The 26,437-nt window shown below is 38.9% G+C and overlaps 1 protein-coding gene and 1 long non-coding RNA gene across 2 annotated transcripts in view; one reads left to right on the top strand and one right to left on the bottom strand.

The window, feature by feature from the left end:
- GATA4 (GATA binding protein 4) overlaps nt 1-7,912 on the bottom strand; it is a 69,579-nt gene extending 61,667 nt beyond the window's left edge. Inside the window, exon 1 of the mRNA XM_087960479.1 lies at nt 7,629-7,912. The gene's annotated coding sequence lies outside the window, so the exon portion shown is untranslated. The remainder of the gene's footprint in view (nt 1-7,628) is intronic.
- Nucleotides 3,239-25,975, top strand: LOC148132728 (uncharacterized). The gene is made up of 3 exons (XR_015748618.1): nt 3,239-3,424; nt 22,343-22,474; nt 25,903-25,975. It is a non-coding gene; the product is annotated as an uncharacterized LOC148132728 (long non-coding RNA).
- Nucleotides 25,976-26,437: the final 462 nt, after the last annotated feature.

The raw sequence follows: 26,437 nt of genomic DNA, 5'->3' as shown, positions 1-26,437 counted from the left end.
ATTTCTGTGGGAAGAATATAATCTATTTATGACAATGACATGCTTTTTGCTGTACTGAGTGATCAATGAACATTGTATAGTTGTCCTGTTGCAAAGGTTGGCACCAGATAAGGACAAATTTTATATAATGCACATCTCAAGGAAAGAAGAAAGAAAATGAACCTACAGAGAATAAAACATCTGTATATTTTTTTAACCTCTAATGCAGGCTTCACTAAACATGACCCATTATACCACACTAATATGGATTTAGGGAATGAGAGAGGGTCAGCTCCATACTGAAGATCATCCCAGGTGAATTGAATTTCTATATGAATCAGAAACAAAACTCAGTCTTTGTAATGCAAAATATATGCAATTGGAACAACTGATGTACAAAAGCACAAAAGCAGTGGTTGAGGCTACACAATGCACTAAGCATTAATCTCAGCGAACAAAAATACTTGCTGTGGTGTCATACTTGCTAATATAAACAAATAAACCTGAATATGACATAACATGATGTCCTGGTTCACACAAAATGTTAAGATAATAGTTGGAACTCCTACAACAAATCTCAAATCATCTCTTCATTTTAACCTTTTCTAACTGTTACATGAACACAATCAGTGAGTGAATCTTTGCCGTTTTCCCATCCTGTGAAACAGGATTTCATTTACAATTCAATGTGCAATTGCCAATTTGTGAAGCTAAGATTTGAGGGCCCCAAATAATGTCTCCTGCCAATCAAGAATCATTCTGAGCCAGTCATGGACTTTGTTCATACAGCACAAAAAATCTTGAACCTGGATTGTTAAAACACAGTTGCTGCATTCTGCTATTAATATTCAGATGATAGAGAATACTCAAACAACCATATTGTGATTCCTGGCTCACTTGACATGTTGAGACAATGATTAGGTTTTCACAACCTACTTAATCTATCAACTACAAGGTTAAGCAGTGATTTGAAAACGAATAAAAATAATGGCAAAAGCCATGTGGTCCCCTGCAATCTAAAACATCTTTTTTTTTTGCTTCTGAACCTTAATCACTACACAGTTCTAATGAGCTACCCAAACCCATTTTATCTAGCATGTTGTTGAAATTTAGCCTGTATTTCTCAAGTTAGCCTATCCCACAATGTTGTGCAGATAAAAAAAAGTGGGGGTGAGGTATCAGCTCACACAAAACCTTGGAAAAAGAGATCAGATATAGTTAAGATTATGAGTTAAGTCTAACATTCAGCTGCCAGTAACGAATCCTTGATCAGTGGCCATGTAAAATCATGAATCAAAATATTTTACATTTTATTATTATTTTTTAATCATGTTTTACATACTTCTTTTTATTTGCATTAACAAAGCTGTTCTGAACAGATTACCTCCATCCACATAAATGTCTTTTTGGTCTGAAATTTGAATATGTCTGTTTAAAAGTTCATATCTTAAAATAATTTGGTTTTTTTTTAAAAAATATTTTCCTTAGTGCCTTTGATTGATGCATAGTTTATTTAAATAAAAACTTACATGAAAAGTGAAATGAAACAGAAAGATTAGCTGTTTCAGTTGCTCTTGGTTGTAAGACATTTTTGCTGTTCCTAGATAACCTTTCTCAAACCACCCTTGAGTTTAATGTGGCTTCCTCACAAGCTGTTATAGAAGGCTGGAAAAGTTGTGGAAATGTCTGGTCTCTGATTTGCCTCTGCTGTGGACCAGAGAAGTAGTCTTAGGCAAGGCACCCCCCAGTTTCCCCCTCCTTTCCACTGCAACATTGAGGATGACTCAACTGATACATACTGAGTGCTTGAAACCCTTATAAAACATGATAGAACTGCCAAGTATTATTAGGTATGTTTACGTAAGAAGCATAGTATCTGGGCTTTACTTAATGTGGCCAGAGGCTCTTATCTAAATGGAGATGTATTTAAGAACAGAGTTTAAGTCTGCAATGTCTTTGCATACTGTATTGGGTATAGAGCCCCAGACATACTTCTAAATAAATACATATATACAACACTGACCTGCACATTAAGCAGGATTCTCTCTTCTGTGTGTCAGTACCATTCATTTATGGATGCTGTATGTTGATCAATTTATTTTTCTCAGCATCGGAAGTCCAAGTAAAAGACTCTGTAATTTGATTCATTTACATGGGAGCACATAGGTGGTCTAGATGGCTTTTAATTCTCCTTTGAAGTTGAAGGTTCTTGAAAGTGCATAATTTAGGCTGAATGGCATGATTTGCATTCGAACAGTAATCTATTCATTGTATACAGTATCCTTATCTTCCTACCCCAAAGTAAGTTCTCTCTGAAACAAACCTAATCGACTTGCAAGAGATAGATTTGGGACTGGGACCCAGAAATCCATCAAATTAAAATTAAATATAAATGATATATTGGTCCTTACATACAAACATTCCACACATGATCCACATGGCTTACAATTTGTTTATTTTATTTTAGATTTTTTTATCCCATCTTTATTATTTTTATAAATAAATCAAGGTGGTGAGCATAGCTAATACTCCTTCTCCTATTTTAGTAATATATTTTCTATAAGTTCCTTTTCTATATTATTTGTTTTACTCCTTCAAACCAAAATCAGACTAGTTTATTAGTATGTGCGTGCGCGCGCGCACACACACACACATCAATACACAAGTACTTGTTTGTTTGTAGTGGATGAAAATCTTAAACAATTCAAGGAAAAAGATGCAAAAATTTTTTACCATATGTGAATCCAGTTATTCTACTAGAGTCTCAGTTCTGATTTCAAATACAAAACCATCCAGGGTTTGAATAGTCAGTCTTAATTTACCAGCCTGTAAAATGGAAACAATTAAGAATGTCTACTTCTGGTTGTAAAACACTCTTCTCTTGTAATTGCTGCATTTACTATGACCCTATGGAAATCGTGTTTATATTTACAATTGTCATTTGGGAATCTATTACCAACAACATAGGGTGCTAATTTTTTGGGGTGGGGGGTGGGAATTACAATTGGAAAGAACAATTAACGTCTCGGTTGTTTCTTGGGGCTGCGGTCCTTTAACAATATCAGGGCGCGCAGAATACTTTTAAAAAGCTTTTAATAGATGGAAAAACGCGCTTGGTGATAGGGGTGGTCGGTGCCTGCTATTTATGAAGTTAACATGTGTAGAAAAAAAATCTCTGTGTTACAATCTTTTTGAGATAAACAGGCAGAGAGCGAGAGAGCGCGAGAGAGAGAGAAAGAGAGAGAGAGAGAGAGAGAGTCGGCCGAGATACTGAGGCAGGCTTTTGTTTAGCAGCCACGAAGAATGGAAAGAACCTCGGATTTATTCGACGTGCTGCTTTCCACATTCGAGGGGGATCTTCTACACATATTTTTCTTTGCAGGAGAGTCTTGGCCGAGCGAAGTGTCGAAACCGCGACTGAATCTCAGCGTCGCAATTGATCAAGGTAACTGAGCAGGGCTTCTAACACCCGGGAAATGGGTGGATTTCCTCTCAGTTATATGTTTGCTTAAACTGTGTGAAGAAGTGACAATTCCTTTTTCTCAGGTTCTTCTTAAATTAAAAAGCGAGGTTGTCGTAGAAGACGTAGGAAATAGTCTCACACGTGTACACCCGGAATGCATGATAGACGTTTCTAAAAGTATGTAATTGTGGGTTTGTTTGTTTTTAAAACCCATATTTTGCCCATTTGTCCATTAGTTGCAAGTTATTTCCACTGAGCAAATAAAAGATTTTTGCCATGGAAATGCAGATGAGACTGCAGCCTATAAAGCTATTTCCACTACAGAAATACATTAATTGTTAAACATTCATTACTATCACCCACTTCCCTAGTAACTGATTTTATGCTTCAACCGAATTCATATCACTTAACAATGTTGTTATTAATTTGGCTCTGTTTTCTCATAGAGATGCATATCCTAACCATCCTTATGTACTGTGTATTTTTTAAAATTTATGATACATGTCAAAAGTAAAATTATTGAATTCAGTGGGACTCCTTCCCAGGTATTTAAGAGCTTGGAACCACGATGTATGTTTTACTTCTATAATAATATACGTTTTCTGATGAGGAACAAATATTAGGTGTCACTCGGTAAACAAAAAATAAGCGGGTTTCCTGTGAAACATAATGCATGTTCTTACATATAAATACACCTTTTATTCAGGTAAAAATACTTGATAGTTTTATAGACATATGTAAAACATTTATTCCATGTTTTATATTTCAGGGTAATAATAGTAAGAAACCAAGACAAAATCCTTTTGTCCTTCCTCACTCCAAAATTTACAATTTCTATTTTAAAAATTATATTTTCTAACACACTTTTTTCTTTTTAACAATAAGATTTTTTTTAAAAAAAAATGCATCAGGAAAGAAATAATGTTATGCATCTGGTCCACAGTGGCTGTGTGTTTTTAAAAAAGGTCTTGTAAGGAACGGAGATAAGATTTGCATGCTTTTATGAAAAAGACATGGAAACATGTCTCTCTCCCCCCACCAGCATTCAAAAGGAGTGAAATTCTGATGGGAAAAAAGAATTAAAAGGAAGGGAGGGAGGGAGGAAGGAAGGAAGGAGAGAGAGTGAGAGAGAAAGGGAGAAAGGGAGAAAGAAAGGGAGAAAGGGAGAAAGAAAGAAAGAAAGAAAGAAAGAAAGAAAGAAAGAAAGAAAGAAAGAAAGAAAGAAAGAAAGAAAGAAAGAAAGAAGTCAAAGTCCTCATTTGGAGGGCGTCTACCAGAGTTTTCTGGGTCTGCCTTCCAAGAAAACAGGAGGCTGTTGAGGACTCGGGAAAGGCCGCTTGCACGGTTTCTTCGGGAAACCGGACCGGCAGCCGCAGGAACTCGGTTTCTTCCCAAGCGAAGACGCGCAAGACGCGCGCAATCTTTAAAAAGCGAATGTATGTCCCTCCCTCCGGCATCAACGGGGAGAAGATTTAGTCCGGGCGAGAGCATTGCTGTTAGGAAAAAAAAGGATGAAATGTATACAATTAAAGCTACGTTTCATCCTTTTTCCTTTATATATAATAAATAAAATACATTACATATAAATATGAAAAGGCAGAGGGCGACCCCGTCATTCAAATCCAGGTTTGCGTTAGGTCTCTTCCGCTGCTCCGGATTCTCTCCGCTCCCGGCTTGTGGACACGATTTAACCGATATTAAGGTTTTGGGTGTTTGTTTTTTTTAACGAGTCTTGTTGCCTTGAAACAGGCAACAAGCAGAAAACCGGTATCAATGTTATTCCGCGCACAGAGGAACTGGGCAAGACAGTTGGCGTAGAAGAAACATTGGAAATTACCAACATATTGGCTCTAGGGGGACAAAGAGAAGTAGAGTCTAGCAAGATCTTTTCGGAGCGAAACCGATTTCCTGTACGTAAGGAGAAGGAAAAGAGAGTTGTTGGAGATTTCCGATCAGGTGATATTGAAAGCCACGCATCTTCCCCATTAAAAAACAAAACAAAAAACCCAACAACAACCCGAGCTCCTTCCCTCTCAGTTATAAAGGGAAATATTCTGTTAGTCCTTTCCAAAATCTACAGCGTAAGACAAGGCTCGCTCAGCCGGAGATCGCCTTTGCTCCTTCTCCCCGCTCTCACTGACACCCCCCCCTCGCCTGAAGGTTTGCTATCGTCTAATAAGCAGGTATAGGATCGGGCTTGGAAGTTGGTCCGTGGTTTCTGCCTCTCTTCACTCAGAGCCCTCCGTGCTCCCTTTGAAGCCCATGGGATCGGAAGCGAAGCGGCTTGAGCTCCACGGGACTTAATTGCAAGTCAGAATTAGGTGGTAAATTCTTGGTGGTCTCCAGACTACATCAAAGGTCACGGTGGGTCTCTGAGCAAGGTGGGCTTACTAGCGAAGAAGCCAAGGTTTTACTAGTCAGAATAAGTCAGACTTTTATTAGTCACTACAAAGTCAGAGGTTTTACTTTACTCTAAATCCTCCAGGGGATCCGATCTGGAGAAGATTTAGGATTGAGTTGCGCTGAGTAATGCTTAGATGGCGCACTCAAGCCTCAGCCCTAGTGCAGTTCCCTGTGGCACCATTTACACCCAGCCAGAATGAGCTGCGCCCGACTATAGGAAGGGAGTCAGTAGGCATCCCGCAGCATTGATTTAGTTTTATTAATCATCCCTTCCATGATCAAAAAGTTCCCTTCCTTGATCCAAAAGTTAGCATAGGTGTGCAAAAAATTGTTGTCTTTAGCTATAATAAATAAAATAAAAATAAAAAGGGTGTTGCCTGAACTAGTTGTTATAGAAACTGTTGCGTGTTTGACTATCTTTTTTTTAAAAAAAGAATTCTATTGGTGAGTTTCAACTACAACCACCTTATAAAGACAGAGGGAGGTTGGGGTGCATGCCTTTCTTCCCTGGACCTTCGCTTCATTGGTTTCAAGTTAACAAGAACCAAACTTAAAGCTCAGTCACATCCATAGTTATCTAACAACAAACCCCATTAAAGACATTGCCTGACCAATTTTAGGGCACAGAAGATAAAGCTGTATTGCTTGCCAATATTTTCTTAGCAAAAGACCAAGTAGGCATTGTGATCTATTCTCCTTGTTGGTCTTCTTTTATTAGTTTCTATTTCTTTACTGGGTTTCTATACACCTTTTTTCAAACAGAAGTTCTTTAAAAGACATTTTAATAATAACTAAAACCCTCTGTTCATCATACTAGTGAATAGCTAAATAGCACACCCCATTAAGTTTGATGTAAATTATAGTTCTTTATTAGCTGGCTGTAGCAGTGTAATATTTTGAAGGGTAACTGCATTAAATGTGTTGCAGTGGATGCAAGACATTTTGGATTAATAGATCTATTTACTCTCAAGAGTACAATTTAGGATGATACTGGTCAGAAATCCTACTAAGCACTGGGACACTTACTCCCAGGTAAGCCAGTAAGATAGCAACCTGAACTTGCAGTCTGCCCTTACATGGGGGGGGGGAGGGGGGCGCGGAATCGGTATCAAATGATGAAAATTTTAAATTCAAAGCCTCTAAAAATATAAACTAGATATTCAAATGCATTTGTGCTAAGCATGCTGTTAAGCTTCAATAGGTCTTTGATTGCAGTGAGGTATTGCAGAAAAATCTGCCTAAACAGACAGCAGAAAGAATGAAACAAGGCATCCCTTCTAAATTGATCCTTCTGTTCATTGTTTTGGATTAGCCAAGTTCATCAGAAACTAGATCAGGTTTGTGATGAAAAGCATCCCCAAACTCCAGTCATGAATGAACCTGTGAATAAAACTTTTGAATCATGTTTTGTTCAAGAACAATCATATTTGAGTCAATGGAGCTGCATTCGAAATTGCTTAACTTCGTACCAAACAGATGGTGTTTCTCCCGATATATTGGAAAAGGAGAACCTTGACTATCTGTGGGGGTTGCCTGGCATTCAACTTCATCCGAGCCTGTATTGATGGAGTCAAGCCAGACTCATATGCAACTCCTTCTGTACCGTTCATTTAGAATAGTTTAAAAAAAAATCTAATCCTGTTTAGTTTCATTTTCTTTCAAATTATATAGGTGGCTTCCTTTCAATGATTATTCTTCCAGTGTTCAGTACAGGAAATATATATCCCTAAACCCATTCTGCATGTCTTCTCTTTCAACGCATATTGGTGATATAGTTTCCTACCTTTGCTTTCATTTTTCTTTCTCTTGCTTTTCTTCCATTTTTCCTCCCACTTCTATTTTCTTCCTCTCCTTCTGCTGTCCTTGCCTTTTCTTTTCTGCAAAATCTAACCATCCGGTTGCTAAGAGCAGGAGAGATCATTTCAAGGACTTTTGTATGTGGAATTGTATCTTCCAGCTCTTTCCAGGACTGCCAGAATTTCTTAGTTCAAGGCTGAGAAACTTTTCCAGGCTAACCATAAAAAATAAAGGCAATTGATATGAATAGCTTGGGAGTCTGAATTCAAATGGGTGTGGGGAGAAATGCCTCTTCTCACATAACAGGGATCCTAGACCATTTCTTAGAATGGAGCCAGCCAGCTTCACATACCTGACCATATGGATTCACTGACATGGCAGAGGAAATTACAGAAAAGATACTGTTAGGCTTTGACCTTGCATAAAATATGACAGGAAGGGATGAAGATGAGCCTCCAGAACAATCTTGATGTCCTCCAGATGTGTTGGAAAATGAACCCTGTCATCTCTAGCCAGGCTGATCAGAGCGATGGGATTTGTGGATCTACCACTTGAGAAGTCAATTACCCCACCATGGAAATTAAATTTCAGAAGAGCTAAAGAAAGATTTTTATTTTTTACGGTTGATGTTTTGCTGGAGCAAAACCAGTGCATTTTCAGTGCGATGAACAGAAAACGACTTTCAAGAAGTACACAAGTTCACCTCAATGAATCATAAATTGTAAAATGGGGAAGTAGCTATCTCAGTTTGCCCCGAAGTCTCTGGAGGAAAAATAGGATTCTGTAGCATTGTAATTAATCAATATTGACTGATTCACTCTGAGCTAGTTCCTCTGTTAAGTTTCTATTCCTCATTGTGGAACATAAAGTTTGCAAATGTATATAAAGTTTGCAAACGTAAGCTAGGTTTTCCATACTCCAGGCATTTATTAAGTTTGAGAAAAGTATTGTAAGAATGCATCAAGATTGGGCAGTAGGTAAATTTAGGTTCAAAACTGAGAGTACAGTACGATACGGAACTTTGTACTTCATAACAATAGAAGGCTTGGTCAAATGACCAATTAGATCAAGAAAAATATATGCAAAAGACTGAAATTGAAAGTTTATTATGTCCTTGCATATAATTGGAATCCATTGTAACATCTAATCCAGATTCCCCAGTCTGGGTCTGGCACATTTTTTCTAAATAGTATAGGAAATGTAGTCGAACATATCTGGAAGGCTCCAGCTTGTGCAAAGCTGTGCTAATCTTCCAAGGCTTCGGAACATCTGATACATGTTTTACTCAGATATTTAATTCTGGCTGGCCAACCAACACAGCCCCTGACCTCAGTGGAGAAATATTTAAGTGAGTTTAGCATGGCCTCGACATTTGAACACTGGGACTATTCAAGCCATCTGTATTCTAAATGTGTCCCTTTGATCCTTTCCTCTCCAGAAAACATAATTCCCCCCTCCCCAAAGGAAAAAAAATGCATCTTTCTGGAGAGAAGATCAAAGGCACACCCTTAGGGTTCCGATAGCTTTGCTACAATCAATTAATACTGTTAATGGGTCTTCCTAGCAAGTCTGAGTAGGACATTTTCTAAACAAAGATAAATCCACATTCAAATTTTGCATAAAGAAACAGAGGTTCCAGAGTATAGGCAGGTCACTTTAAGGGGTGCTGGTAGTTTCAAATGATAGTTGAAATAGATTATCATTTAACTTGCCCATGCAGCATTTTCTAGAGAACCGTTTCAACTTCAGATCTTTCATGTGACTAGGCTTCTACATTCCTGCATGCATATTCATCAAGGACGAGAAAATAATTGTCATCTTTTAAAAAGGAATGTCTACTTACAGGATCATTTAGGCACAGAAAAAGAGGAAAAAACTGGGAAGGAAGATGAAAGTAAACATTGGATACCAGCTCTGTTATTATGACCACTGAATTCTTTCTACCTTGACTTAGCTTATTTCAAGGGAACTGGGGGGAGGGGGGAGAGTACAGTCTTCCAAAGACAATGGTTTTATTTGCAAATAGATGGGAGAGCAACAGTTTTTCTTCAGTCCTGTAACTCCTGTGCAACATAATTAATATTGTTAGTAGAAGAAAAGAGAGCTAAGTGCTTTTGATCAGATCAGATTTTAGGTGCGTGTCACACTGTTTCATTTCAAGCGTTGGCTCTCTCGTTCTGTGCTTTCCTGTTTTTCAGTTAATCTTGGAGAGTTGGAGAATCATTGGTACAGAGAAAATAGAATAAACAAAACAAACTAGCATATGTACAAATGTAAGTCTTGGAAGCCGGGTTTCCAAGTTTCATTTCTCCCTACTGCATTCTCCTTGCTCTTGGAGAAGGCTGAGGGAAAGAAACAGGAAGTGAATGAACATCAACTGTGGAGGAAGCAGGAAGTGGCCATTGCACTAGACAGGTCTTTATAAAGGGGGTGGTGGCTGGGTGGGCAGGTATTGAGCACCAAATAAATAGGAAAAAAATATCCTTGCACCTTGATTTTGTTTTCAAATGTTTGCTTATAGGCCAGCTGTCATTCTGAACCACTCATCCCAGTATCACTTTTCAAGCATACTATGAGTATGAGAAAGAAAATCTGAGTATTATTTGCAAAATAAAATATGATTAACTCATTGGCCTACTTAGTACCCATACCATTCATAATCAGCAAAATTGACCTTGTGATTTGGCATACAAGTCCAAATCATGACTGATTATAGTAATTCGCTTTCTTCCCCAACTCTCATTAAAAATATTCTGTGTTTAAGCAATATAAACTAATGACCATACATTTGGCTGTCTTGGTTGTCTTAATCGATGAAGGGAACTGGGAGGTGGAGAATGACTCCTGTTTGTCTTTTTTTGGTTTTGCTCACTATCATGCAATCACTCAGCATTAAGTTATTTTATGAAAGCAACACAAGTTGTTCCACTTTTAGTCCATATTGATCGAAAATTCACGAGGACTATGATAACATAGTTCCATAATCTTAAAATCAAATTAACATGTGGTTATTAGAGGTTGATATTTTATTTTTATCGTTGTGTATGCACGCATTTCTGTAATTTATCTCACTTATATACTACCCACTCCAGACGGCTTTTGGCAACCTACAACATAACAATTCTCTTCGCATTATTTTTTTTAATCTCAATGATTATGCCTACTTTAGCTTCGGCGGAGTGAAGCTCTTCGCACCGCCCTTTTCCACTGACAACTGCTTCCAATCCATGGTACGGAGCGGCCATAGAGACCCCAGATCCCCTTTCCCACTGAAGCCGACCCCGATGCTCTTTCGCCGCCTATTTACTGGCTTCGACGTCCTTCCGCCGCGTGTAAACGGCGCCTTGGTGCGCCGATTCCCCTGTTGCGCCGGAGCGTTGCGCCTCTCGGGATATTAATGAGGTGTCCGCTGATAGGGAGCTCTGCAGGGTCGCCGCCGGCCTGTCTCTGCTGCTCGGGCGTAGACTCCCCGGCGCTGGGTAAGGGCAGAACCCGGCGGACCCCGATCGCTCCGTATGAGCCCTTGTTTCTCTGCAGATTACAGCAGCGAGGGGAAGGAAGGAGCAAGGAAAGGAAACGGGCAAGGCTTGACCGGATCGGCTCCCTTCTTGACGGGCAGAGTAGATGGGCTTCAGATTCCCAACAGGAGCCCTCCAACAGACACCCCTGTTGGGAACGTGTCAGTTGAGAATGAAAGCCTGAACATGGTGCCTTTCCGAGCCCTTCGGTCTTGCAATCCCCAACTAACAAGGGGTTTGCCTGGTATGTTGTTGGGGAGAAAGGAGCCAACGTCTAACAGTGTTCAGGGCGCCAGGTCGGGAAAGGAAAGAACGCCGCTTTTCAAGGCCGTGGGTGAATCCAACCAGTTCGTTGGAAATTGTAAGCAGGGGAACAAATTGACACATTACCTATCTAGACCTCTTTATTTTACCTTCCCAAATACAAACAAAAGGTTCTGCGAGGAAAGACAATGCAGAGTAAAGAAAGCATCGTGACTGGGGTCTTTTCTTTTCAACCTTCTGCTGGTGATCTCAGCTTTTCAGGAATTTGGAATATGCGAAAGTATGGAGATTGCACAGTCCTTATTCCCAGTAGTGTTTCTGGCTGCTGCCTGTAGGAATCCTTGTTTGGGCTCAGGGCTGGTGTGAGGTGGGACCCCATTACAAGGATTGAGCAAGGCTTTCGTTGTGCATATAGGTCACATAATCCCATCACAGGGCAGTGTGACCATGAAATAGAAGGTAGGAAGGTGAAGTGTTTGGTTTGGAGCACCATAGAATTGCATTAGCTCTGCTGGTGAATTTGTTGTGTTGCAATTCATCTGCAATGAAGAATTCTTGCCTGCGCTGTACACACAACCCCCTTAAATCAGCTTAGTTGAAGAGCTAAGGAATTTGCACAACATTAAGCTTGGTTAGTGTTAATCTTGGTTGCTTAACATGCTCTACATTTATCCAGTGCTGAGGAGTTTTTCAAACAGAGGCTGTGAATAGTCATTTGTATGGAATGATGGGAATCATCATTCCATTGGAATTGATGACCTCTTTGGTTCCTTCCATTTATTCAACTCTATGAGCCTATGAGCTTCCATACTAATAGAATACTGATGTTTTGCCAGGAAAGGAGAGGCAAGGCAGTCTGCTCAGTTTGTGACCAAGAACTGCACTACGGAGCAAATTGTTTTACCTTTGAAGATACCTGGTACAGATGCTGGTGTAACATTGGAATACACATCACAACCTATTATGCTAGAATGGAAGATTATAGAACTGAACCTTTGGAGATAAAAGACTTCAAGTGTATGTCACTTCATTTAGTTAGTTTATAGTTAAAATCTAGTAATAATAAAAGTAATAAAGTCTTGTGCAAATCCAGAAAATGGATTCATTCAAAAGCTAGTTTAAGTGTATTTCATGAATGTAGATTTTTTGCTTCTTCCAAGCATCAGGATGTTTTTCAGGCACTTTTTTCTAGGCTGGATTTAGAGATGGGTGACTAGTTATCAGACCATATTTGGGAGATGCAAATTCAGCTGAAACTAACTATTCAATAAATACACCTGCTTTCTTTCTACAAAGAACATTGTTGACTTGAATGTGGCTCCTGATTTGCAAGAGGATTTACAAAAACGTTCCAAACTGATCTTGTCATACAATGGATATATATTTTATTGGAAAATGGATTACAAATTCAGTGAAAACCTCTTGATATTGAATGATGAGGGAAAGAGTGCCAAAATTGTTCTGTACCACTTGGTGTAGATTCTGTGGTGTCTGTAATATAAGGTGCCCAGAGTCACCTATGTATGAGTTGGGCAACTATATAAATTTGTTTACTAAATAATAAATACAAAAACCAACATACAAATATACTTCTGTATTCTGTAGCACTATACTAGTTACATTCAGGATTTTAAAGAGAACTCTGATTCCTAAATGTAGAATTTCAACTTCTTCCACTTTATTTTAAGCTGAAAATATGCAAAAAACTCCACTCCCAAATTACATATATCAAAGAGTAGGATATCAGTGGCATTTTAGATGTTGCTGAACTAAAATCCCAGTTACACCAATAAGTGATGAAGAATGCTGGGAGTTGTAGCCTAGTAAGATTTAAGAGAGCCATAAATTTCCTTTCCGTGGCTTATAATAGCTAAATATGCTTTGCAACCTAGCCTATGGAAACATTCAGATTCATAATTCTACTGGCTATCTTTGAAAGGAAAAGAACCAGCGATTGTAGCTAGCTCAGTTAGATGCCAGTTGTCAGTTGTACCTAACTAGTAAAAAAAATCACTATTGTGATTACAAGTAGTGGTTTTATTTTAAAAAAAAATCACATCAGCTTTCAGAAGTTTCGCTGTAAATTATTTGCATAAATGATTATATTTTCCTTTTAGATAGACATAGTTTCACCCAATCCTTCTGGAGCCAGAAAGGGGCAGTTGGCCTGGATTTTGCCTATTCTGACATTAATATCATCATAGCATACAGTAGTTATAGAAAAGACGTGGCTACTACTGGTAGGTCCCGTGAAACAAACTGATTCTTCTTACAGCTGTCTAGTTAGAGGTGAATACATTCTTTATCTATGGCAACTGACCAACATTCATCTTTATTCAACCCCTATATTTGTCTCCCTCAGGAGACCTTGAGCTGTATGGCCTTGGAAAGAGCAACTCCAATAGCTCTGTTTATTACGTCCTCCCTCTGTAGTGGTCTCTTTGTCTAGACAGGACAATTTGCACATTCTACAGTGACGGGTTGCAACATTTTTTTAATTAAATGCAAATCCTCAATGCATGGGGGAGGATGGAACCCACCCTATCATCTGTAACCCTTTGCTTCTTCAGACAGTCCAAACAAAGGATAAACAATTGATTACAACAAACCCCACCCACGGTCAATAGCCATCCAGAGATATCTCTATCGGTGGTTAGTGATTGGTGCCCCCCCAGAAGCTTAAGAACAAAAAAAGAGAAGAAAGTCCAGAGTTGTCTAATTGATTGTTAGGGTTGTACAGATTAGATAGCAAGAAAGTAGCAGAGGGAGTTATCAGAAACTTCAAGATGACTGAACAAGGATAGCAAGCTCCTGGAATAAGCTAGATGAGATCTGTGTGAATTACCAGAAGGTAATGAATGCAAGGATAATGCACTGTTCCAGTGCCAATCTTTTGCCCAGGATACATTGGCCTCTTTCCCTTCTCCTTTCCTTCCCATTGGTCCTGAACTTGGCTTCCTCAGGCTTTTATCTTCCAGATGTATTGAAACAATAAATCTTAGAATTCACAGTCAATGTAGACCATGTAGTTTCAATACATACCTCAGAAGGATTCTTCTACACTGCCCTCCCCCAACCCATTAATTTTCATATGCATTGACTTCAACTCCCACCATTCTCAACAGTGGTTATTTGGGGCCTGTCTCCTTGTTCTGCTCTAACCAAGTAAAGAACTCAATTCTTTCATGTCTGGATTGCAGCACCATTCCGTCATGTCCAATTTCATTTACAACATGGCTCCAGGAGGTGCTCTTTCCTCATTTTTATTGCCAACTGCAGATATATACCAAGTTTTTCATTTTAGTAAGCATATCTAAGCAGCTACAAATTTGTTGAATAATTTTCCAAGATAGTAATTTATCTTATTTCAATGAAATGTTATGTTAAGGTCTTTGGGAATCCCTATATAAATCTTACTTACAAAGGCTCCACTGAATATCAGAGGCCTGTTGTAGATACAGAATGGGAAGATGCAATGTTGGACTGAACAAAAGATTTCCTGTCCTTTTTGGAAGAAGAATAAAAAAAAATAAGTTGCTGGATTAGTGGGCAACACTCAATCAAAAAAAAAAAAATTCTTACATGCACCTATTTGAAATACACAAGAATGGCATTTCTGTGAATTGTCAGATACATTGAAGAATAGAAACATGTATTTGTGTCTATTGGGTTATGATGGGGCCATTATAAAGCTGGCTGCATCCCTGGAGTTTCTCCAAAATTGTCTATCAAACTAATTTTTAATGTAAAAGAAAGATAAATTATTTCAAGCACAGAAAGTATTTTTGCTTATTTGCTTATTTAAATGTATTGGTGAGTAAATTTATTAAATAAATCTTAATTATTCATTATAATAAATCAATAAATTAGTAAATAAATGTATTAAATTTATTAACTGAATTTTGTGTGTGTAAGCTTGTTAACTATTAAAATATAAAACATATTTGTACTGGTTCCACCTCTTTGTGGTCATGTGACTCCAGTATACTAGTTTCTGAGTAATGATGCCCCCACTCCTCCAAGCCATGTATGTCCCTGGTACAGACAATAATTACAATAATAATGGTATCTACTTCAGCTATATTTTGAAAAGTATGTGGTACTGCCTTTCTGTGCCTATATTATTTCATATTTGCTCTTTGCTCTTCTCCAGTTCTACTAACCTGAGTTTTTATTTGTCTGAAATAAACCTAGGCATCTTATGCATGCAACCCAGGCATTCCATCACTGAACAATGGGTGTGTCTCTGAATGGGCAAGACTCAGGGAATAGAACATGTACCTTTTACAAGACTTATGATTGTCTTTATCTGTAAATTGTTGACACCCTGGATTATAAGAACCGATATAAAAATTAGAAGAATCTAATAAAAATGCTGCAGAGTGGACAGGATGCCATTGACTTTTTGCAAATCAGCTTGAGTCTCTTAGTTTAATTATAGACCAGGGTCTGGTCATTTTCATTTTTAACTTCTCTTGCCCTAGGAAAGAAAGAAATGCAATGATGTCTGGGCTGCAAGCATTCTGCAGCAGAGATAATATATTTGGATGACTTCCACAAAAAAGGAGCTGTGTTAGAACCCAACGTCTTAATTATCCTTAGCATTTTTGGCTTAAATAACACATGCATCACAATGAAAGGATGGAGTCCTAACATGATAAAAATGAACTGAATTTGTCTATAGATGGGAAACTTGTTTTTACTATTTTTTTTAGTCTCCCCACCCCATGTAAACTTAAACAGTATCTCCTTGGAAGTAGAAAAATTATATAGCCTAACATAGGAAAGGCTTGAGAAGAACCTTCCACTGGTTTTAAAGATAGAGGTTTTTTTTTTTTTTACAAGGACTGGGTTTATAGTGGAATACACCATTTGATAGTAAGTTTACAGCTGCACTTTTAAGAATAGATATACAAAAGAAAGCAACAACACAGAATTAAAACAACAGCAGCAGTCCATAGAGGGAATCAGTTACTAAAGTTTTTTGAATTTACAGTTTCATTATGAAAGTAGAGAATGTACCTGTAGTCCCAAGAATGGTTTGGCATAAGAATAGTTTCCATTTTTCATGCAAGAGATACCACGAGCTTGATCCTTTCCCATCTTCCAATGTTATTGAATGAAGTTCTCAGTGTGGCTGCAGCATTTATCTGCAGATGGGAAAACATTTGGGACGGGTAGCCCTTTATTGACTCCATAGAATCCTTCAGTGGCACAGAAGTGGACAAAATTGTTAGGTGAGTTAAGGCACACACATTTTCTCCCTAACTCTCACACACTGCTATTTTTCCTGTAGAGACTAGGCGCATAATGGAGTGGAGAGCGAGTCTTTTCCCTGACAATCAGAATTCATCTTTTCTTAGTACCAGAGCATTCCACCTCCTCTGCAAGGAACTGTTCACCTAGCCTAGGTCTGCATATTACCTCTTTTCTTCCTGCCAATCTTGATGTGAAAGTTCCTTGGCAATATCAGAGAACATTATCTCTTGGCAGAGCAAAGACCCAACCATAATAGCGGTCTCTTGTCCATGGTGGTACCAATACACCCTTTAAAAAAAAAACTCTCTCTTTAGCCATTTCAACATAATTTGAACATAATAATGGAGGATATTATTATTATTATTGGTGGTGATAAAGGTGCTAGTTTGGTCTAGTGGTTTAGGCACCAGGGTAGAAAATGGGAGACTGAGAGTTCTAGTCCCTCCCTAGTTATGAAAGCCACCTGGGTGACCTTAGACCAATCACTCGCTCTAAGCCAAATTACCTCACAGGATTGTTTTTGTGGGGAAAATAGGAGGATGAGGTATGCTAGATACATTCACTGCCTTGAGTTATTTGTAAAAATAAAGGTGTATACACACACACACACACACACACACACACACACGCATATAAATCATTAGACTACTAATGCACTATGGAATACGCAGGGAATAAAGATCTGCAGATGCTTTGGATTTCAAACTTAGCAGCATTGTTAGTGGTAAAGCAGGGCTGTCAAACTCCTGGCTCATAGGCTGGATGCGCCATGCGCTGGCCACAGCCACACCCTTAGCAAAGGGTCTCGATACATCATGTGATGCCACCGTGATGACGTGAGTTTTACACCCCTGTGGTAAATGAATAGTTACCCCAGAATTTGAAGTGTACTAGTGTACAGGATTCGAATCATTGGGTTAGGCCCATGATGGCGAACCTATGGCATGTGTGCCACAGGTGGCATGCAGAACCATTTGTGCTGGCATGCGAGCCGCAGGCAAATTTACTTCACTGCTCATGCGTGCACCTCACAGTTGATTTTCGGCCTGTTTGAGGCCTTTTTTGGCCTCCCAGAAGCTTGAGGAAAGCCTCTGCAGGCCGAAAAATAGGCCTGTTTTGTCACTTCCTGTATTTCTGGAAGTACCGGAAGTGATGAAATGGGCCCGTTTTCTGCCTGCAAAGTTTGCAGAAGCTTTCCTCAAGCCTCTGGGAGGCGAAAAAAGGCCTCAAATGGGCCAAAAATCAGCTGGGAAGTGCAGTGCAGGTAAGGGGGCGGTGGGGGGGGGTTTGCGCGTGCATATGCAGGGGCCATGGGGGGGTGCACATTGCTTTCTGGGTGCTGACATGCAAGCGCGCAAGCTCAAGCACGCACACAATTTTTGGCACAGGAGCCCAAAAAAGTTAGCCACCACTGGGTTAGGCTATCTAGTGTTTCCCTCCGATTCCTGATTATGATTCAAGTAACTAGAAATCAATAGGCACTGATCTAGGGACCAACTCTAGCATTACCTTTTGTGTTCCAATATTCCTTTTATAGTGGAAACAAATAGTAAAATTGTTGACAAATTGTAAATATACACTGCTCAAAAAAATAAAGGGAACACTTTAACAACACAATGTAACTCCAAGTCAATCACACTTCTGTGAAATCAAACTGTCCTCTTAAGTAGCAACACTGACTGACAATCACATGCTGTTGTGCAAATGGAATAGACAACAGGTGGAAAGCATAGGCAGTTAGCAAGACATCCCCAATAAAGGAGTGGTTCTGCAGGTGGTGACCACAGACCACTTCTCAGTTCCTATGCTTTCTGGCTGATGGTTTGGTCACTTTTGAATGCTGGCGGTGCTGTCACTCTAGTGGTAGCATGAGACGGAGTCTACAACCCACACAAGTGGCTCAGGTAGTGCAGTTCATCCAGGATGGCACATCAATGCGAGCTGTGGCAAGAAGGTTTGCTGTGTTTGTCAGCATAGTGTCCAGAGCATGGAGGCGCTACCAGGAGACAGGACAGTACATCAGGAGACGTGGATGAGGCCGTAGGAGGGCAACAACCCAGCATCAGGACCACTACCTCCGCCTTTGTGCAAGGAGGGACAGGAAGAGCAATGCCAGAGTCCTGCAAAATGACCTCCAGCGGGCCACAAATGTGCATGTCAGAAACAGACTCCATGAAGGTGGTATGAGGGCCCAATGTCCATAGGTGGGGGTTGTGCTTACAGCCCAACACCATGCAGGACGTTTGGCATTTGCCAGAGAACACCAAGATTGGCAAATTCGCCACTGGTGCCCTGTGCTCTTCACAGATGAAAGCAGATTCACACTGAGCACATGTGACAGACGTGACAGGGTCTGGAGACACCATGGAGAATGTTCTACTGCCTGCAACATCCTCCAGCATGACCGGTTTGGCACTGGATCAGTAATGGTGTGGGGTGGCATTTCTTTAGGGGGCCACACAGCCCTCCATGTGCTCGCCAGAGGTAGCCTGACAGCCATTAGGTACCGAGATGAGATCCTCAGACCTCTTGTGAGACCATATGCTGGTGCAGTTGGCCCTGGTATCCTCCTAATACAAGACAATGCTAGACTTCATGTGGCTGGAGTGTGTCAGCAGTTCCTGCAATACAAAGGCATTGATGCTATGGACTGGCCCGCCCGTTCCCCAGACCTAAATCCAATTGAGCACATCTGGGGCATCATGTCTCGCTCCATCCACCAATGCCACGTTGCACCACAGATTGTCCAGGAGTTGGGGGATGCTTTAGTCCAGGTGTGTGAGGAGATCCCTCAGGAGACCATCCGCCACCTCATCAGGAGCATGCCTAGGCATTGTAGGGAGGTCATACAGGCACGTGGAGGCCACACACACACTACTGAGCCTCATTTTGACTTGTTTTAAGGACATTACATCAAAGTTGGATCAGCCTGTAGTGTTTTTGTCCACTTTAATTTTGAGTGTAACTCCAAATCCAGACCTCCATGGGTTGCTAAATTTGATTTCCATTGATAATTTTTGTGTGATTTTGTTGTCAGCACATTCAACTATGTAATGAATAAAGTATTTAATAAGAATATTTCATTCATTCAGATCTAGGATGTCTTATTTTTGTGTTCCCTTTATTTTTTTGAGCAGTGTATAATAGATTTATAGAGCCAGATTTGAACACTTATACTACCACATATATATATCATATATACCACGCAGTGCAATTGGACTTGGACAGCTCATACATTCAAATGAACATTACAATGCAGGATCCAATCTGGGTCAGTCATCCAGACCAGAGATTTAGTCTTCCAAGCTTTGGGACTCATGCTGGAGTCCATCCTCAGGGAACTTCTCTCCCATCAGAATGTTTGAGATAAGTTCCCTGAGGATGGGCTCCAGCATGAGTCCATCATGACTGACTCAAATTGGATCCTGCAACATTATCCTAGGACATGTATATTTGCCTTCAACAACAACAACAACAACAATAATAACGACAGATACATTGGTCCTCGACTTACAACTGTTGTTTAGTGACCAAAGTTACAATACCACTGAAAAAGTGACTTATAACCATTTTTCACACTGGAGCACATAATCAAAATTCAAACGCTTGGCAACTGACTCATATTTATGTCTTTTGCAGTATCCCAGGGTCATGTGATCACCTTTTGCCAACTTCAGACAAGCAAAGTCAATGGGGAAGTCTGATTGCACTTAACAACTGCAATGATTCACTTAACAACTGTGGCAACAATGGGTGTAAAATGGAGCAAAACTCACTTAACAGCTGTCTTGCTTAGCAACATAAATTTTTGGCTCAATTATGGTCATAAGTCAAGGACGACTTGTACCTGAATGGCTCTTAAGTAATAGGCAATTTTTTCTCTCACTACTGCCCCACAGGGCAAGACTAAATCAAACAGATTTAAGGTCCAAGAAATCCAACTTTAGGAGACACCTCTTGAGAATAAGAGCAGTTGACAAGCTTTCTCCCAATGAGAGGGTTTGTATATAGCCCTCTTGAAGAGGCTTGAATTCTGAGACGGTTTTGCATTGAGTCCCTTAAAAGGCCTCCTTTAACTTTGGGATTCCATAAATCTGTAAGAGCCATCCCCAGTTGGCCCCTGGGAATGCCACTCTGAGAATTCCAGGAAATGCCTGGAATGCTGTATGGAGACTGCCAAGCGGCCTTTTACAGGGAGCTGGAATGGTACACAGGTTGCAAAGCTTTTCAACCCTACCAAGGGTGAAGCTGAAGTTCAACAGAGCCAGTGAAATGATCCTGAGATAACAGCCCAGAATATCTAAACAGGTAACACCCAATTACAGCCACAACTCTGTTGACTTACACTTTTCCTTATCACCAGGCATCAGCGTATTCATGTAAATTGCAAAAAGCATTTTGATGGATGCCAACTCAGCCAAGGCCTCTAAGCTATGAAACAGGGAGTGCAGTGCAATGCAATGTATGCTTTCCTTATCAGGAAGCTGTGACTATTGCTATGAAATTAAAACTATAAAAGGCAAGGCCTTATCAGCGACTTCTAATTCCCTGAGTGTTCATTAGGGGCTGCTCCAGACCTGGAATCAGCCTCCCGGGACCATTTTTGCAGGTTTAAGTTGGAAGGGGAGGGGGGGAAATAGTGTTATCACAAGTTGTCTTGACAGTTAAGCAGTCTCTTTCTTAAGATATCTGTTTAGACTAGGCTTGAAGGAGGGAAACAAGCAGGATTAAAAGGCACTTTCATTCCAGTAGTGACCAGGAATATAAGCTGTGTTCCTAATGTGGTCCCAGAGGAAGATGGACCTGTACATTTAGAAAGTCCACCTTGCAAAGTGCTTTGTAAATTTGGAAATTGTTGCAGCAGTAAAAGGGGAGGGTGAAAGCAGTATTTAGAAATACGTGGAACTTGTAACTCAGCATAGCAAACAGTGAGACCTGCCAGCCAGGTAGGTATACCCATATATTGTTTTTATGAAGTTTGGTTTGTGAGCCATTCAGTGTTGGGTTCTTAAAGTGGGCAGCCATAAATAAATATATGCATCCATGTATTGTATGTCCACACAGAGACATGCACACACTTAGCTCTAACAATATGAATTGTACTTAAATACAAGAGACATAAGAGGAGCAATGATGGACCACTCTTCAGATCCATCTTACTTCTCAACAACAGCCCACCAAAGTACATTAGAAGACAGTGAAGCAATAGTCCTCTTTGACCACTGGGCCTAAAATTGCTATTCAGGAACATATTGTCTCTCTGAGCTGGAGAATTTCAGTTTAGTATCTACTTCTAGAGTTACTGGAGTACACGTCTTATCTCCAGCATATATTCTTCATTTATTTGTTAAATATCCTATCATATGTTCAGAAACTCAAGGCAGCATACATAGAGCTGTGGTGGTGCAGTGCTTAGAATGTAATACTGCAGGGCTAATTCACTGCTCACTCCCAAGAATTCAATTCTGAGTGGCTCAAGGTTAACTCAGCCTTCCATCTTTCCAAGGTCAGTAAAATGAGGACCCAAATTGTTGGGGGCAATAGGCTGTCTCTGTAAACTGCTTAGAGAGGGATGTAAGGCACTGTAAAGCAGTATATAAGTCTAAATGCTATTGTAAATGCTATATCACTTGCTCCTTCTATTTTCCCACTATCACAGTACCCTTACAGTGCATTGAGACAGACTAACTGGTCCAAGAGTCAATGAACGTTTATGATTAAGGGTTTGAAGATCAAGCAATGGAAGAGTCCATTGGAATCCAGCAGCTAATAAACTCAATCAATCAATGAGGTTTGTATGGATTTGGAGCAAACAATGTATTCTGCATATATAAAAAAATTGTTCAATAGGGATCCTTCCAATCCTATGAAATTGGATACTAAATGAAGTTAATGAGCAGAGAAAATAAGCTACAACCTAAAGATTCACAATATAAACTTTCATATCGAGAGGTACGGGATAGTTGACGGTAGCTAACAAATAGTTAATTCTGCTGGATTTTTTTGGTGAGTGCTAGCATTTAGCAGGTGAGCAAATACAGGGCAAAAAAGATAGATATCGCCATCTCTTAGCAACACAAAAAGCAAGAATCGACCATTTTTATCTCATGACCTTTTGCTCTGGACAAAAGCATTCAACAACTGGAACCTAAAATCCATGACCTTCCCCTGCCCTCACCTGGGTTAGGTGTAAGTGAAAGAGTCTCCCAAGGACTTCTGGTGATGAATATGGATTGCATCCTGCTATTTTTTCCATAGACCCACCTCATTCTTTCTTACCAGAGTTCTTGGACTGAAAAAAACAAATCAATTCAGAAAACAGGAAGGAAGGTTTGATCTAATCCACAGCAACTGGTGGGGTTCACACATAATGTCATTTGTTTGGTTTCTCCTAATATATTCTGTTAAACTAGCTAATTATCAAAACCATGGTTGATAAACTTAGTGGCTGATTTTTACATTGCGCCATGCTATAAACAAACCACATTATGATTTTAAGCATGATATCTGAGTCTATCCAAATTTTTTAAAGAGAACATTTGGCTTATTTTGTCAATAAATTTGAAAACATTAAACAAATTGACACTTTCAGACTTTTTGTGAAACAACATGCCTCAGAGAAAAGCATTAAATGAGTGACCATGTCTTCCTAATTATCCAACGATATGCAAAATGAACCACAAAGCAGCAATAAAGTAAACAGGAGAATTTGCTTGGTTAAAACTTAGGACCCACATGACAATTGGGTTATTAGGTATTACCATAGGAAAAATATTGTTCTGAGATCTCCATTAATAAATGTTTTGAAATAAAATTCATTACCTTATCTCTCTAAATAATGAAATAGCAAAATTTTTATTTCCATAATAGTTCAACCCCTTTGTTTTTTAAAGTAATTTCAAACTTGGGCCAGTCATTCTCTCTCTCAGCCCAACCCACCTCACAGGGTTGTTGTGGAGAAAATAGGAGGGAGACGTGTTGGATATGTTCACTGCCTTATTTGTAAAAATAATGAAATGAAAATAAAACTAAATAAATAAATTTATCTAGTGTTATTGCTGGTTCTTCCTCCTTGTAAACTCTGGGTTGCAGAGACATTTTATGAACACATGCAAGTGAGCCCAGAACTCAACTCAGAAATGTTTTTTTTTTAAAGAAAAATGAGAATATTCCAAAATTAACTGAAAAACCCTGTTCCCAAAACTCTAAATATATAATATTGACTTTTGGAGTCTCTCCACTTCTCAAATTTCTCACTCTCCAATCCCAGTGATTGAAATGTTACAACAAAAAATCAGGCATTATAATCAAATATTCTCTAACATTCATCAGCTATTTTCCAATGGCTTTGTTTAAAAATAAGTCTCGATCGCTTGTGCTTCAGTAAATGCAGCCAAGTAGGTAGGATTTTCTCCAAGGTCCCAGTTGGCAAACTATCTCTTAATATGCGTTCTACGACAGGGACTGGCTGAATGAAACACCCAGAGCAAGGCTTTTGTAAAGCTTTCCCAAAAACTAACTACGGTAAGTCTGCCAACCTAAATTTCCTTTTTATATACAAAACATTTATATCTCACTTATCTTTTAGAATTAAGTGGCAAAAATATGGCCAAGCTATAAGTGCCTGAAAATTCTTCAGCTGTAGGTCACCAAAGAAAAACCAGTGGTATTAGGGTACCCTCATGAGTAAGGCACAATGGATGTTGATGGGCTAGCGTAAAAGTAAACTGAACTGAATTGCTGTTGATCTCATAAGTATCAAGTAATTATGTTGGCAACAAGATGGAATTAGTTTGTCATTGTCTTCCATCTTCCTCAGATAACTAACTTACAGAAGTTTTGGTATATGGCTTCCTTCATCTCTAGACAGGGAATTGGAGTTCAACATGTTTGAAAGCAACAGGCTGTAGAAAACTGCCTCAAAAACATACACCTTTATCTAATTTCTGTTAAGCAGGGATTGCCAATCTTTTCTTATTGCTTTAACAAAATCGTATAGAGCATCAGAGATGTTAACATCTATTTCAACCTGTCTAGGAAAGTTCTTTTTTTCTCTCCTTCAGCAGTTGTTTTTCTTATTCCTGCATTAAACCAGGTGGCTAGAGAGTGTAATCATTCTTCAAAGCAATATACTGGATGTTTTCCAACAGTTGTTATATTTTGGATTAAAAGCAAGAAAAATTATAGAATTGCCCAAAGATAAAGCCTCTGGCTTTTCAGGGGGAAAATAGTTTGAAGGTCATTGGAAAAAGTAGTTTTATGCAGGCTGCTTTATACTTAAAATCCTATTTATTTTAAAAAAGTATACAAATGTTCTGACCTTTAGAATTATTACTATTAAATACAGGATTTCATATACATTTTAAAAGTTTTTTATTTGACAAGATGATTAGAACAGAAAGAATAAGCAGAGCAGAAATAATAGGTGGGGGAGAGTAACACAAAATAGATGTATTAAACTGATTAATGAAGATTGAACAATCCATATTGCAAGGGAGCAGCAACAGGGAATGAATGGACCCATTTTTCACATTTCTGCTATAAGATGTAAGAAAGAATACCGTGCATCTAAAAATATGAATCTGACTTTTGGTATGTCAAATTGCTGGGTTGCCGGATTATGGATCCAGTAAGCCCAATATTATGTATAATTATGAGATCTGAGCTGCCACAGCTCTACAGAAATTGCAAATTGTTTATGGCCTTCTAGTGGTCATCCATACTACTGCAGTTCAAATCAGAAAGACCTAATATAATCTGTTTAGTCTTTCAAAACTTGATATTAGCAAGATCAGTATGCATCTGATGAAGTGAACTGCAGCCCCATGAAAGCATGTGTCTTTTAATATAATGTATCAAAAGTTGCTAATATACTCTTAATAATGTGGGTATAAGCCAGAAAACTTCATAAATTTCTTCTCCTCTTTCTCCTTCTCCTTCTTGGAAAATAGAAAGAGGAAGGAGTGTTGGATATGTTTATGGCCTTGAATTATTTGTAAAAACAATGAAGATGGGATTTAAATAATAAATAAATGTAAATATAAAGAACATCAGGCAGATATATCATTGCCATTAGAGGAATGTTGATCTGGAATGAAATACTTGTTTTATTATTTTAAATCATGAGAAGAATTATTCTGGAATTTACATTTAAGTTTGGCTTATTTTTTTCTTTACTATCCCTTTTCTGGGGAAAAGAATTATCTATTTTTTTTACAGATTGTTCTGTCTAGCCTTCAAAATGAGGGCTAAACAAGAGTTAAATAAAAGGAGGAGACAAGAAAAGAAGAAGGCAAGTATCAGATTTTGAAATATACTTATGTGCTATTTGAGGAATAAAGTAGTCTGTAGGTGCTCAGCTAAAGTAGTAAGAAGAGGAATCTCTGAACTTGTATGTACTTGGAAATAATCTTTGCTTACACAGAGATTGTGCAGCATCAACATTTAAAGATAAAAGATAGTCCAAATCTGTGGGAAAAAGTCAAGAATATGCATTAACTACTAAAGAACTGGAAAGTAATTTTAAAATCTCAGCATACAGTTTAACAATAAAGCAAGTCACAGCAACTAAAAATTAGCAAATCATCAATACTCATAAGGAAAATTCATGCAAATATTCATCTGGATTTTCCACTACTACCCAGCATACTTCTTAAATCAAAGTATGACTAAAAATAAGATTAAAAATAGATTTAACTGTCTCGGAATATTTGCAGAAAAGATGGTTTGCCAGAATAAAACTCTTGATATATAA

The sequence above is a fragment of the Notechis scutatus genome, chromosome 1 (assembly GCF_049901735.1).
Source record: "Notechis scutatus isolate UNSWTSFEM ecotype Mainland chromosome 1, rNotScu1.2, whole genome shotgun sequence".
NCBI lineage: Eukaryota > Metazoa > Chordata > Lepidosauria > Squamata > Elapidae > Notechis > Notechis scutatus.
Note: the sequence above shows the minus strand (reverse complement) of the source record. Positions and strands in the feature narration are given on the sequence as shown.